The 17,155-nt window shown below is 27.0% G+C and overlaps 1 long non-coding RNA gene across 1 annotated transcript; it reads right to left on the bottom strand.

Moving 5' to 3' along the window:
• Window positions 1–514: 514 nt before the first annotated feature.
• LOC129965467 (uncharacterized) lies at window positions 515–14,732 on the bottom strand. Its single transcript, XR_008784216.1, has 4 exons — window positions 14,620–14,732; window positions 9,453–9,470; window positions 3,755–3,875; window positions 515–709 (listed from the first exon to the last, which is right to left on the bottom strand). It is a non-coding gene; the product is annotated as an uncharacterized LOC129965467 (long non-coding RNA).
• Between the last annotated feature and the right edge of the window lie 2,423 nt (window positions 14,733–17,155).

Here is a 17,155-nt window from a genome sequence, read left to right as displayed (position 1 = left end):
ACTTGGTTAGTAACATCAAATTAATTTTATGAATGCCTCATGCCACATGCTTAATGTTCATATATTTATGGCCATAAATATCATCAAAAACATTCTTTTACTATGTATGGTAGTACATTATTCAGTTTTTGGACTAAATCCATTTTAAATCCATGTGAGAAATGAAATGTAAAAAGCGGGCTCTTTCACTTTTATGACTATTATACTAATTAAAATTTATAATATAATGATTTAATTAATATAAATTTCGTTTTATTCATTTTTGACTGATCTATTTAAAATGCACTGACAGTTTTGTAAAAAGCACTTGTCAAAACTATTCAAGTATGCCTGGGATAATTCTGTTTTTTGAAACGATACCACATGTTGGAGAAACTTGATTATTACCACTCTATACAACAAACTGAAATGTCTTTCATACTTGAACTTTTAAATAAACAGCATTCATTATACGTAATCTTTTACTGTGACTTTATTTAATGAAATTCATTAAAAAATAAAATTATAAAAAAGTTATTTGCAATTTCAAATCATTTTATTATTTTTATTATACGTACAGTGCTCAAATTTCACAAGACAATTTTTATAGATTCTGTATTCTTTCGTGCGATAAAACATGTTCATGTTGTTGAAGCAAAAAAATCTTAATATCTTTGTTACCGTAACTACGATACGTAGTCACATAGTCACACATTTTTCAGCAGGTGATCTGAAATAAAAATATTTAATTAAGGGAAATTAGCTATATATATACACTAATAAAAAATGAATTAACAAAGAAATCAAAACAAACTATCAGAATCTAATAGAGGAATCTTAAAATTTAAATATACTTTGCTTTATAGAAATTTTTCTAAATGTGTAAGATAAAGTAGATTGGTGTACTTTGGGAATTTCAAAATTTAAACATGCAAATATAAAATACTTCTTTTATTGACTTCTGGTATTATTATAAAATATAAATTCATAAAATAAAAAATAGCGTTAAAATATTTTTTGAATTATTATGGTAATTTTACAAACTAAAAAAAAGAAATTTACACATTGCTTGGCGATTATCTTTTTATATACATTTTTAAATTTGTAATGCTAAGACAGAATAGGATATATGTTTCTTGGTTGCAATATAGATGCAAAATTCTGCAGGAAAAGAAATGAATATTTCGAGTAAATACTTCTTTGGATATCAGAAGAGGAAAAAGGGCTACTACAACTGTTAAAACCTTCAAACGTTCAGTTAAATAAAAAAATTTTGAAGCACAAAAGTAAAAAAAAAGTTTATTTCATTAAACATGATTTCAAACAGCTATCAGCTGCTCCTCCAATGTATTGATAGAAAAAATTAGAATTCTAGCACTATTAACAATATGACTTCGTATTTTGTTTTTGTTTTTTGTTTGTTTAATTGTTTTATTATTCTATAGTCTGGCGTCATTGTTTGCTCAAACCATGTGTACACAATAAGAGATTTAAAAAAGAAAAAATGCGAAATCGATAAAAATAATCATAAAGTGCACCTTTTACCTCAGATTTCATTGAACAATATTACTCTATTAATCACTCGAATGAACATGCTTTTACTTTTTGGTCTAAATGAAATCTCACATTAATATTTTAAAACCTGAACTGCTACAGAGAAACAACAATGTCTTTTCTTCTTTTCAACTCAATTTAAGATAAAACGAATTGTGACTTCATTGCTTTTACTTATTTGCGACAAACCTAGCGATTACACCTATATACCAAAACACGAAAGTATAAAAAATATAACTGCTGGGATAGAGAAGTTATATTCGAGAGTGACGATGGTGTCTCTAGTTCCATTTAGACTAGCATATCAAGCCACGTTCTTGAATTGAGGAGTTTGAAAAAATGATTAAAAGAAACTGAACGCGTTTTGATGACCGTACTTTATCAAATATGAAATGGAAATTTGACTTATCCCATATAAATTTAAATGGGTTACTTTCCTGAAGTTCTTGCAAGATAACATGTCCAACTTTTTTCTATTTAAAGAAAAGATGTAAAACCTTCAGCAGCAAGTAATCATTTTAATATACCATACCAGTTTTTAAATAAAACTGAACAAAGAATGCAACCACAGAATAACACTCATAACTTGTTTCCTGCTTTTCCATTTTCCTCCTTCCTTTTCATTTCCGTCTCTCAACCAACTAGCATATTGGTGACTTACGGAGAAGTAAATTAATGTATTACCTAATGATCTAGCTCGAAATTTGTTGATTAACCTATTAATATGAGCTAAACCAATGTATAACATCTTGTTTCACAATATTGTAGAATATTGTGCGACATTATATCACATCTTGTTTCACAATATTGTAGAATATTGTGCGGCATTATATCACATCTTGTTTCACAATATTGTAGAATATTGTGCGACATTATATCACATCATTTAATATTCAACAATATTATACAATACTACGAACATTGTTTAATACCATACAATTTTGTATAGTATGCTAATAGGGAAGTGCCAACTTATCGAGGAGGCAAAATCAAACATCAATTTTGTGCCTTAATATTTCATTCCAGTTAAAACAATCTCTGCTAATTTAACTCAAACTTCTTATAAGATTAATTTGGAATTAACAAGTAGTTAGCAGTAGCTGGCGTCCAATATTTGCACTGTAATTATATGAAATAGAAAAATTATGCTGCTGCACCATATGTACCAGCCATTAGGAAAAATTAATGACAGTCTTTTCAAGATAAAATTTGTTGGCAAACTATCATTTTTAAACGTTCTGTTCTCATCAAAGCTTTCAAATCACACTTGCATCTCACACATGAGAATAAATCTGTGAATTTTTAAAGTTAATCTACAATGTAATGAACTTTGCTCTGAAATATTTATTTTCTGGCATTTGCCCCACCCGGCATGTTTCAAATTGCAGCTTTAGTTTCTATGCATAGTTACTTACCGATATTATATCTCTTTTTATGGTTATGGAAAATATAAGATTCTTTAAAAATATTGTTAAAAGCACATCTTTCCGTTATCGTAAAATGGTACATTGAGTAATCTGTATAGCATTTTTGTATATCATTCATAAAATCCATTCTTCAAGATTTTAAACTCTTTGCTTTTATTATTATTATTTATTGATTATTTCACATATTCTACTGAATGTCAGTGTTTTCTGTCTTGAAGCAAAAATCCATATTAAATAACCGTAAGATCTTTGTGATGATATACTGCTGATATACCGAAGCCATTCTCATTATTTTTAATTGTAATGGCAAGAATATCATTCTTTTGGTATAAAGTGTTTAAAACTCACGTTTCAAGACTTGTTTTTTAATTTGGACAAATGTTAACGTTTACTACTCATTGAATCATTTGAATACTCATTGAATCTTATAGTCAGTTACATAGTGTGGAGGATGGTTATGCGCGGGAGTAGAACTTGGTACTTGTGGTTCACAGCCCAGTAACATGACCACAATACAAAAGCAATTGCTCGTGTGGCGTATCTGTTAACTGGCTTATAAGCTTTCACCACAAGAGCAAAATTCATTTTAGTAACAAAGTGCATCAAGCTTGTTAATTTAAAATTTAAAATGAATGGTATACTGCAACTAAAGAAGGAAAAAAAACACTTTTTGCAAGTACTGGAGTTGTAAAAGACAAATGCACAAGAAAGTAAGAAAACTCGAGAAAACTTTCATTGAATTTCTCCGACAACGAAGACAGAAGAGTGTACACATTTAAGTAAATATTCTTTACCTTGTTTACATTGGAACCGTTACTGGAAGAGTCATTCCGGCAGGATTTTTTGGCATTGAGGAATTCGCAGCAGGTGCTCCCGTTGGAGCTCCCGCAGGTGCGTTACTTCCAGCAGGTGGCACTATTAAAAAAGAAAGTATGTACCCTTATAATAAATAAAGACATATTTGTACCGCATAATACTTTATACAGCGTAATATAAAAATATAAATAATAAAATGGAGGTTTCAAATACACTCTTTTATTAAGGTAATGTAATTTCTAATTAAACTTTATCTACTTTTGCCATTGAATTTATAATTCAATATTATAAATATTCTAATAAAATTGAATATATTTAAAAAAATTTATTTTATTGCACTTAAAATTTCAAAATGGCTTGAAAAAATAAAAATTTATGAAAACTGTGACAATAAATCTGTTTTCCATTAAAATATACGAGTCCCCAGAATTAATCCCCAGTCGATGAAAACATATCGAATTCTGAGGCTTATTAAAAGTAAGCGAGTATTCAGAATATTTAATTTGTTCATAGTTACAAGACAAATTACGTGACACTCGCTTTGGGAGATATTAGTCAAAAGATATAATTGCTCTTCTTGGAAGAAAACCACTTATAGTTATAGCGGTACAAGAACCATGATGCCATTCTCGACGCTTTTGTCTTCCTCGGAACCTCAATAATCCATCGATAGCGATTAATAATATTGACTCAAAATGACCTTTGATCTTCGAGGAAAGATTTATAAAATTAAATTTTACTGTAAAATGACGTGAAGTATTGCCGAATTGTGCTATGTTCTTGATATCCTTTTGATTTCTTAGTGGTTTCAGAAAGATATTGAAGCCATAGCACATTCGTCTATCTATTATATTTAAACAACTCGGAATCTTTAACCTCTCAGTCCTTAGGTACACATAAATAGTTTTTTTTTTTTCATTTTTCTTGTCCCTCAAATTAAAATTATAACAAAAAAATGTATGCATTACAACATTTAGGAAAATTTGTATTTTTCATCAATAGATTGTACTACAATTCAGAGTTTTTTTCCTATCCATCACTTTTAATTAGAAATATAACGAAAATGTCGTCGAACAGAGAAAAATGCAAAATTAAGTACATTTTTTACCATTTATTATTAAAATAAAAACTCTTGTGTATTTTTTATAAAATCTTTAATATCTGGTTGAAGTTATTTCCAAAGTATATCAATTTACTTAGAATTAGATTTGGGGAAAATATAAATTTAACTAAAATACACATATGTGTACCTCAGGCGTTTAAGCGCTCATTTCCTGACTGATCCTGATTTTTATCTTTTGATCGTTTGTTTTCAAACTGTCCCTGTTTGTCCTTGAAAACATTGTATGTCATTCTTATAATGAATAATTCTTATGTTCTGCAATAAAATATAAATTTAAAAATATTTATTTTTTAGCTTCAGTAAGAAAAATAATTTTATTGCTATCTTGTATTCAGTAATTGATATTTCAATCCCTCGTCGTTTATAAAATGTAAGTAATTTTATAAGCTAATAATAACGTTTTACGTTTAAGGGTTTTAACTCAAAAGGATATTACTTAACTTTTAGAACAAAGTGATTTTAGCTAAAGCAATAGAATTTCTCGTATATCTAAAGAATGAAACCTGACAAATGAACGGAAATTGGAGAAAAGGATGAATGGGTCACAGACGATAATAAAATGGGCCTTGTCAAATGGAAAGGTAACAAATCCGTGAGTTTATTATCCACATGTATAGGTAGTGAGCCAACTGGAACTTGCAGAAGATGGCCAAAAGAATTGAAATAGAAAGTTGATCTAACATAAGTTGTTATTGTAAAAGCATATGACATGTATATGGGGGGAAGCATCTACAGTTAGTTTGCATATTACCTGTGTGTAATAAGAACAAAAAAGTGGTAAATGTTGGAATTCAGGCATTTTATATATTTAATAATTGGCAATTGCTGTACATAGTATAAAATTATATTAAAGCGAGAAGTAGAGCTGTCAGAAATGAAACAGAAAATGTCCGGTTCTTATTGCAATTCCGAATGCATATAAGTAGCGCCATGTAGAAATACGAGGAAATTCCCTTCATCAGCAAGAAAGGGAGATCAAGAGTAAATAAAAAAAAAACTTTAAAAAATTTAAAAAAACATCTTTGGATGAAAACAAATTAAAGGAGGAATAGTCATCAATTAATGGAAATGCAACTTAAAAAAAGTATTGCAGATTTCATCACCACTATCTGCCGAAAATACTCCTAAAAGTTAAACAAACAAAAAGTGGTCAACGTTGGTATTCAGGCCTTTTGTAGATTTAATAATTGTCAATTACTGAATATATTATAAAATTATATTAAAGTAAGAAGCAGAGCTGTCAGAAATGAAACCGAAAATGGCATGTCCATATTGCAATTCCGAATGCATATAAGTAGAGCCATGTAGAAATACGAAGAAATTCCCTTCATCAGCAAGAAAGGAAGATCAAAAGTAAGTAAAAAAAATCATCTTTGGATGAAAACAAATTAAAGGAGGGATGGTCATCAATTAATAGAGATGCAACTTAAAAAACACTATTGGAGATTTCATCACCACTATCTGGCGAAAATACTCCTAAAAGGGCAAAACAAGTTTTTCCTGCCAAATTAAAAGAAATAAGATTAGATATGTCAAGCCATCTATGAAATACATAAGCGATAAATATGTATCAAAATGCTAGTATCCAGGTTGTAAATCTAGGAATAAACTCAAAGGCTCAAAATACAATATCTAATTATGTATATTAAAAAAAACAATATTTTTTTTATTTCATTCAAAATAAGATTTAATAAATTATTAAAATAATAAATTTTGTTATTTTTCATTTAATAAGGTCTTAAAATTAAAAAAAAAGTAGCTATTAAATAACCAAGTAAATAAGAGAATTTTTTTGTCGAGAATATTTTAACTTGCTTAAGACCTGAGGTGTACCTTAAAATTATTGGACTTAAAATTGTTTGATCAACAAATCTTTTTTCCACTATCTCTTGTGATCTATCAAAGACAAAATATCCTAAAATCAAATTTTTTATTCAATTTTTTTAAAAATCAGGACTGCAGAGGCGTGAATCATTAGTGCAATAACTGGTAATTTTGAAATTAAAGATTTTGATTGTCTTCTATAGTTTAATGGTTTTGAAACTAAACAAAGAGAAAAAAATCTGATAATTTCACACATGGGCTGTGAAAGAAATTCGTATGTAAATCTCATAATTTCGCTCATGGGTTGTGAAAAAAAATTCGCATCGAAATCTGAACCCGAATATTCATTTCACTCTCACAAGAGAGCAATTTTCTCCCATACCCACATATGATGCATTAAGACCACAAAAGTGGCCAAGTGTTTTGTATGGGAATATGATAAAATTATCAAATTCATCAAACTATATTTCGCTTCCGAAGTGATGAAATACAAATTTCCACTCTTCTTTTCATTTGCTTTTAACTCTTCACAGAGACACTCTACTGTGTATATACATATATCCTTAGTTCCTTCTACCAGCACTTCAGAACTATTATAGCAACAAAGAAAACCTTTACACGGTTGGTTCACTTACTATGTCATTAGTGCCCAAATGTCAAAATTCAGAGTTGATATTCTCACTTTGAAATTGATAGGAAATTAAAAAATATCAACTGCAAATTCGTAAAACAGCATCACACGATTTAGTGGGAAAATGCACCCTATGCAGATTAGTGTTGAGAATCGAGCGCTTATTTTTTTATCAACTTCCACAATTGTCACTTTACGAGAAAATTGTCTACTAATTCGTAAAATTCGTCTCATACGACAAACTAAATGAAGTAAATTCGTCTGCGGATGACATAAAACTAGAGTATTATGCATTTCAATATTGAGCGCCATACCTATTTACCAAAGACAGTTACAATTTTCGCAATAGAAAAACAGATACTTCCAAAGGTAATATAATGTAATACATTACAGTTTCAAACAAAGTCCTTAAAATATAACATAAAAATATTCTGTTTATGTGTAATACTCTATGATTCTAATTAAGAAAGGGCGTAAGCTCTTATATAAAATGTGTGTTTGTTTAATAATATTTGAAGTATGTTATCAGCAACAGGCATATTATTTACAAAATCTGAAATAATATATCTGAACAAAATCTGGATAAAATATCTGAAGATTTTGCAAGGAAAAGTTTCCTATTGTAGAAATTGTCTGAATGTATAGTTCAAACCTGATAGTCCAATATATAAGACATAATTATCTAACGAAACATTACGGTATCACATCGACGAATTATCGATTAGAGTATTATATTAGTTCGTATAACTAGCTTATATTAGACTTTCAGGGAATACTTATCAATGATCTTATGAAGTCCCTTCGCCAATTTTGCAAAAGTTTCGACAGTGTATCCATGCTTGTGCAAGTACATTACTTATAATAGCTTTCTGGATTGCAATTCCAGCAACAAAAATGCAAGAGAATAGACAGTTTTTGAATCCAGAGGAGTTTTGTGGGTACTTGGAAGTACTTGGGAATGTTCGAATGGATCTAACGGTAGATATGTGCTTATTTCATTTTTTTAAAAACATTACAGCTTCGGAAATCGCGAACTAATGAATGCTTTTTTTTTTACAATTTGTATAATAATTAAAAGACACGAAATATTTTTTCTTCTACAAGTAAAAACAAAAAAATAATAATAATATTTTTTCTAATATATCTTATCATTTTTGAGAAAAACTCGTTAACTCGATATCTGCAGTCAGATAGCGCTATGCGTAGTACGCGTGTGATATATAGCGAAGATTATAGATGCTTTGTTATATCTAGACACCTTCTATTATGACTATAACTGTCCTCATTTTGAAATTACGAAGGTTGAATAAAAAAGAAATTATAGTCAGTAGCTTTCGCATGCTAATATCATTTTTTATATTATATTATATTATTTTCTTAAGAATACAAATATATAAAATTTTAAGAATGTCTTTTTTCTCTTCTTTATTCTACTTCTTATAGATTAAAGGAAAAAGAAATAAAATTTTAAAATTTTGTTATTTTATTTAAAATTTAAGATTTTTTTAAAAATATATTATAAAAAGTAATAATTGAAAAAGGTAAAAAAAGAATCCATTTTTAATGAACTTTCTATTATTTATATTGCTCATATAAATCCAGCTGTTCATCCCAACTTAATGTATGATAAATCCTTAAAAAAAATGTATTGTAATGGTTAAAATCTCCGTCTTTACAAATTTCAGAAATTTATAATTCTTTTGTATTTCATTATTCATTCGATGTTTGAAACAATAAACTGTAGTAACTGGACACTTTAATTAATTTCAACAATGGAGTATTAACAAAAATCGTACTAAAATAACGTAAGGAAAGAAAACAAAAAAAAATTTTTTAATATATTACTTTCATCAACGTAGCTAGTTTTTTCAAGTCTTTTAAATTAAAAAGGGGGATAATGTGTCATGGTAAATAAATAACATCAAAACATGTGTTTCTTGACTCAGATTAATCATAGTGAAATGCTGTTTAACCTTAGTTTTAGAAAGGAAATATTAATCTTGACTTTTTTTTAAGATAATAAATCTAAAATTTCCTTAATGCATTTCTAAAGGTACCTTACAAAGCAAAAGAGATGAAATAAATAAAATATGCTTACCTGTAGTCGCACCATCAACTGAAAAATAAAAAATAAAAATATATTTAAGTAGATAAAAACCGTTTTCATCATTATGTTACATAATGGATAATTATTTCTCCAACATTAACATTATTCGATTAAATTAAATTAATAAATGTCAAACATTTATTTTAATACATCATCAGTATCGGTAATATCAAACATAAAAAAATTCGGAAGAATATTTATAAAAGTCTCATAATATATTAAATTAAAGTAGTTTCTATAAACTTTTCCTGATTGCAATCTTTTTAAAAACAGTATGCAAAAAATTGAAAATGAATATCTACACTTTGAGTGCAATCAAATATTTCCATTTAATTGAATTCATTATCATCACTTAAATGAAAAAAATAAATAAAAATAAAATATCAAATACAAAAAAATTTATGAGGTAAAGACATTTTAGTCAATGGCAACAAATCAATTTAAAATTAACTCAATTTCAATAATTCATTCTGCATTCATCGCCAAATTAAATTTTGATACAAAGTATTGAACCTTTTCTTGTGTAATACATTACAAGAATTAAAATTAATGGAAAACGTATATCTGATTTTATATTTTAATGCAACTTTAAATTCAGCATCTTATTTAAACAACCTCTTTTTTTTATTTGATGATCCCACTAAAATGCCTTTTAATAAAATGTAAATGATAGAACTTGTCTTTAGAGAATTTGCTACTAATTCAACTTAAATTTAGTAATTTGCCAAAATTTTCCTCTTTTTTACATTTATTTATTTCCCTCTAAGACGCTTTTCTTAATTCACAAAATCAAAAAGAGTTAATTTGTAATGTCAATTACCAAATTCATTAAAAATTCCTATTTAGTATCTAAGACTATCGTTTAATGCTGACGAGCAGATATTTTTTTTTCTTTCTAAACATGCACGCAGTATTAATTCGTGATAAAATTATCTTTCCGTTTCAAAGAAATTCATCATTTATTTATCGTGGTAACTAGCAGGTGAAACAAAAGCCTGCATTTTTAAATCAGTATAAAATAAAATCCCTTTACACTTCAACGCTTTACGCATGCTTAACATTTAATTGCTTTGTATGTGAAAATATAACGTTTTTTGAAGATTTTTATAAATATTTCAAATTTTAACATTTTTTCACTCACATACATTTCTATTCAAATGTAAATTGAAGGTGTCTAAAGTGCATCGTCTCTTGTAAATCAAAATTAATCATTCTGCATTTGTTAGAATGATTCAGTCATAGGGATTTCTATACATTGCATCGAACTTTTTGTCCTTATCACATTGATTAACTATGAATTTCATTCTTTTTTTCTTTTTTTTTGTGCAATAGGGAACTATTTATATTTCCATCACACTGAAGTTTAGGGCTAACAAATGCTATTTTATAAATATCAGTCAAAATTAATTCTTCTCATTTATTGGGATGATTCATTCATAAATATTTCTGTACACTGCATTTAATTTTGGTCCTGGTAAATCCTTATCACATTGATTAACTTTGAATTCAATTATTTTGTGCAACATGAAATTATTCTCCATCGCATAGAAGTTTAAATATAAACTCTATGCTATTTTTTAAACATTATTATTTATGTTTAGAGAGCCATATTGAGAAAAAAAATATATCATTCACAATTTCTCACTTCACATTCGTTACTAGTTAATGATAGTGATAAACCATTTCTGATTAATGTCATTCAACGTGATGATCAGCATTATTAACGCCATGTATTAAATGTAATGTATAGTACATTTAATGCATGGTTTGCATTACCATTTGCGGAATCATGTTTAAAGATGACTGACAATGACATTCAACTTGCACTTGAGACAGCTTCGATTAATTCACGTTTTGAGAAATCTTATGCTAAAATTCAATTAATATTTCACATCTTATTTTGAATAATGATTACATAAAAAAAAACTGTCCAAGCTGAAAAAAATTGTAGCTGACTGTTTTGAGCTTAATAATATTAAATGTACTTGAACAAGTTATACTCAATACTATATTGTATATTTATAATTTAGACAAAAAGGATATGGTTTATATAAAAATAAAATAATTTATATTTTCTCTACCTACGACATGTAGGCTTAATTTGGTGATAAAATACACTCAACAATTAAAAAATGAACGCCTACCTGATTTACTTATATTTCAAAAGATAAGTTCATAAAAAAGTAGTTTTGATAGGTGAATTTTTTAAAGTTTACAAGTAATCTTACGAACTAAAATTTTTACTAAAGGGAATTATACAAATCTTTGTTCATTTGGTCTTATTTTTTGTTATTTTTTTTCTTTATTGAATTTATAAAATGTCTTTTATGTTCTTTAAAATTTGCTTAATTTTGAGAAATTAAAATGCTTTACAACAGGCAAAGCCATACAAATACAGTACAACTATAATGTCCGTTCTAGAATACTACTGTCCCAATGGTTCAAAAGAAGAATATTCAACATGTTTTGAGAATTAAACTATGAAATAAATAAAGTTAAATTAGAAAGATACATATTCTGAGTTTCAAAACTTAAAAAGTTCATTCCTTTTAAATCTAAATCCAATTAACTGATAATTATGGAATGCAACTTCTCGCAAATTATTTCTTTGTTAATATGTCCATCAATATGTATTCAATCCCATAAAGTATCCTTTCATTTAGGTATTATGCTTATTTTACTGATGTGCAACTTTTAATTCAGGTGGAAAAAATTAATTCTTTTATTTTTCTTTTCTTAAATAGATTCCAATTGTCTAATTACTATATATGCGAAATACAGTTGTGATTAAACCAAATTTTTACGTAATTGAACTCAAAACAATTAAAATTATTATACTTAAACTGTAAATTTTCTCTAATTATATAATATAAAGTAGTAGTGAGATATCAACTCAAGTCTAGCATAAGCAACTAATTCTAAGAAATTTTTAAGATTCTCGTAGAAACTAGCAAATATTCTACGTTTGTTTACTGATTTTCATTCTGTATCTGCCATTCCTAACATGAACTGAAGCTGATTCAAATGTAGAGTCGATTATCATTCATGTGTAACCCCGACTTCAATACTTGTGATTACTACATATTATATTTAATGCATGGTCTTGGTAGCTCATTATTCCGTTGATCTAGCCTAAGCAAAAAAATCATATCAGTGCTATTAATACACGCAGGTGTACAAGGGAGAAATGCTAAAATTATATATCATTTGAATGATCTCGCACAGGCTAAAAATATGTAAGAATCTCTACATTTAAGACAAGCTTTGAAATTCATTTGAGTATAATTTAAAGTAAATAAAATTAGTTATGTTTTAGAGTTTTGATTAAAGTAGTTTTGCATTCAAACATTTTGTATAAAATATTTCATAAATTTGAATTTTATTTGTAAATATTTATTAATTGCCGTTTCTAAAAGATCAGTAATATTTATTAATGAATTAGATAATAAAAATTTTTATTTTACATAAATTACAAGTAACCAACATTCTATAAATTTATTTCTTGTGTAATGATGCGAGGAAAAAAATAATAACAATTAATTTAATAAACTTAAGACTGTATATTTAACCATATATTGCATTCATTATTGTATGTAAGTGCGAACTAATTTGAAATTAAATTTATCAAGCGTAGATCACTGTGAGATTAATATTTAAAAAAAAGGGGGAAAACAGATATGCTTTAAACATAACAAAAATTTAATAGCAATTAAAATAAAAGTAGCATATTAAATTCTAATATAAAATTTGGCTTTTACATTTTTCAAAATTCCATTCTTAAGCTTTTTATTATCTTAATCCTTTAAAGGACTTTTTTTTTCTAGTCATATTATGTTAAATTATTCTTAGGCTTGTAATTAGAATAATAAAAGGGATTCCTTTAACTTATTAGATATATTTTATTTGATTAATTAATTAATTTGGTTAATTAATAATTAAGTAACAAATCAAGACACATCATTTTGTCTGAGATAAAGAACTGAAGCGTCTAAGTTTCTGACTTACTAAAAACGTTTGTCAGAACTTATGCCAACCTACGTAATTTCATACAAAGATTGACAAATTTGGTGGGAAGCATACTTCCCACGGCCCTAGAAAGGGTTAATAAAATCTTTGGAATTAGTTAGCACTGAAGTACCCATCACTGGTCTTTAGAGTTCAAGAAATATCAAAGAATAGTTGATAAAATCGTTAAATATATAAAATTCCAGTAATTTTATTTTTTATTCATTTATATTTTCTAAACTTTCAAGCACAAATAAAGGATTAATTTATTTTCATTAATTACTTCAATTTTTAGAATTATCTTTAAAAACTCTTACTGAAAATGAAACAAACTCCCGAAGTAAAATTTTTAATTATGATTGAACAGATTGCATTTATTTTATCCAGCAATACATTTTTCAACACACACCTAAGGAAATAATGTATGATTGTTCTGAATCTTTGATTTTGTAAATTTTTTTTTAAAAAAATGATAATAACTAATTTTTTAAAAAACTAGCACTTAATCATAAAAATATTAGATAAAATTATTAATTAAGGATAAAAATATAATGATAAAATTATTAATACTTACCTGCACTTGGAACTGAAATGATAGAAAGATTCATAAGTATATTTAAACAAATTAACACAAACATTGCGTCATAAAAATATACTATCATTTTGTATTATATCTTATAAAAGAACAACTTTTCTGATTTCTTTCACCAACAAACCCAATAGTAACATTATAATAGCCTTATTTTATAAAAACTCAACTAAAACGTAAGAGTAGTAAACTCATTTATTTGTTAAATAGATGTTATCAAGCTGAAAATTTCAAAATACTATAATTTTCCAGAGAAAATTTTACGATAACATTTTAACAATTTTTATACTAAATTATGATGCATTTCATTTCACTAAATTTATTGAAATCAATAAAAGAAAAAATAAATACCTTCAAATTGAGGCTAGAGAACTTATCTATAAAACTTAAACTAAGAATAACGTAACTTTAATTTAATTTTACGATAAGAATTTTAAAGAAAATTATGCTTTAATTTGAATTTTAATCCAGACAATAAAGTAGAAAATCGTTGTATTAAATTTATCATTCAAAATACAAATTTTACGCAAAGTTTTCCGTATGTAAATCTATAGAAATACTTACTTGTTATACACTGTAAAAGTACAAATACTAAAGTGAAGCAAAATACAGTTTTTGAGGCGGCCATTTTCTCCCTTTAGTTCTCTCCAGGAACGGTATTATAAAGTATACGACTAACCAAGACAAAATCTTCAACTTTTATACCAAACACGCTTTCGCAATACTTCCTTTCCTCATGTTAATGCGTTCATCATTAGAGAAAGATATGCATCTCAATGTACTAAAATGCCAGTAATTAGTATTTGCATACTCTTCTTATTGAAGATGGAATTTTGTTTAAAGAGCAGGCGTTGTTTTTCTTACTGTTCTGAAACTGAGAGAATACATAAGTGTAATATTAATCAATCTTGCTTTCAGATATGGTTCATGTTCTTTTAATTGGGGAAAAGCTTAGAGTCGTGCGTATTAAAATGGATTATGAGGCAATTAATGTATATTAATGATAAACAAATAATTGAAGTTATACTCCTTATCTTGTTTCTAATTTTATTCAAATCAAAATTTTTTGAAGATTTATACAATTTTTGTCCGTTATTTTTTTATTAGTTTTCTTTCTAATTTTTATTTTTTATTTTTTCCCTTAAGTTTTAATTAATGCATTATTTTTATATTAATTCTTTTATATTTCCATTTTAAAAATGTATTTTATATTAAAATATCGTTTTCTAATAGTTTTCTACATGATTTTTTTAATCGTTTGCTACATTATTGTCCTTTAATCGTTTTCTACATTATGGAATTCTTTTATTGAAAAGCAGAAATTAATATATGCTAAAATTTTAAATTTCATTCAGTTTTCCGGCATACCTTTTCAATGAAGATTCTAAAGATTTTTTTTATAATAATATCCATTTATTTTTTCTGACAGCTCATATTTTATCATTTAGAACAAATTCAAATGTATAGGAACTTAATATAGCAGAAATATATCAATATACTGAGGAGAAAATCCATCAGATATAGTTATTTTAATCTCTTTTTAACTTATAAATGTATTTTTTGTTAATAAAATTAACTTTTTGAATATAAATTGCAAAATAATCAATTAATTATAAAATGAACTGTATTGTATTTCTTCTATCAATTTATTGATTGCTTATCAATAGTGGCTTTTAAGCCATTTTATTAGAGCTTTTAGCAAATGCTTTTCGATGGATAAATTTCCATATATAAGCAAAATAATCCGTTTCTTCATTAGAGATAATTCATCTATATCTATATCTATCTATACTTATAATAAAGCTAAATGTGTGTGTGTGTGTGTGTGTGTGTGTGTGTGTGTGTGTGTGTGTGTGTGTGTGTGTGTGTGTGTGTGTGTGTGTGTGTGTGTGTGTGTGTGTGTGTGTGTGTGTGTGTGTGTGTGTGTGTGTGTGTGTGTTGGCGCTCTACAGGCCAGACCGTTTGACATACAGCTATCAAATTTGGTACATGCATACCTTGGACGTTGGGAATGTGCACCTGGGGTTTCTTTTTTCGAATTTTTAATTAGAATTTTAATTATTAATTAAAACTAACTTTCCCGCCAAAAAAAATCTTCCATTTTCCCCACCGCCAACTTTTCCGCCAAAAAAATCTTCCATTATACCCAGCGCCAAACGAGAAAGGCTTCAGTTTTTTTTTCTCCCAACAGTAATGAGGCTAGGGTTAAAATTTTTCGGCGGATTATTTCAATCGGTTCTGTTTATTTTCTTAATGTTTGATGCATTTAAAATTAAACATTGTTAATGAATTAATCTTTCAGATTCATTCTAAAGTACTTTTGAATTAAAATAAAACAGAATAAAGGAAATTAAAAATTTGTAATCCGCATAGCGTTACCCCAACTGGCGTAGAAAAAATCACGTACTTGCGTTACGTAACCGGCGAAGAAAATTCACGCATGCGCATTCTGTTCTGATTGTTGCCATGGCAACGTTATCAATGGATGATTTAAATTATTTTTGGGTTAGTTGCATGCTTTTGTAAGTAAATTGTATTTATGTTAGTTATATTTTTTTTGTATATGCTTATAGTTTTAAGTACATCGTTTTTTAAGTAGTTTTTTTAAAACCTGTTTTCAACCGTTTATTTTAAACGATTCGTTTTATTTTCTTAGTGTTTGATGCATTTAAATTTAAACATTGTTAATGAATCGATCTGCTCATAATGAATCTAAAAAAATTTTGTTGACCAACTCTTGAGATATTACATAAATTTAAAAAGATATTCTTTAGCGCCCATAAAATTTAAACGCTGAGTGACTCTATTTTCAGTAATCAGATTATAAAAAAATGCTTTGTTTCAGTAAAAAATATTATTATATTAATTGAATAAACTCTTTCCACTATAATTTAAAGCATAAAGTCTACGGGTGCTAACAGAAAATGAGAGAGATACATATTACGTTATGACTGAAGGCCTTTATAATATTATGAATGAATTATATGATAATCAAAATTTGAAGTTTTAAAATATTTTGATGAAGAAGCTATTAAAGTAGAAATTGCATAAAATATTTAATTATTAAAATTTTAACGAACATTAAGATTGGCGAACCGGC

Source organism: Argiope bruennichi, chromosome 4 (assembly GCF_947563725.1).
Source record: "Argiope bruennichi chromosome 4, qqArgBrue1.1, whole genome shotgun sequence".
Classification (NCBI taxonomy): Eukaryota; Metazoa; Arthropoda; class Arachnida; order Araneae; family Araneidae; genus Argiope; species Argiope bruennichi.
Note: the sequence above shows the minus strand (reverse complement) of the source record. Positions and strands in the feature narration are given on the sequence as shown.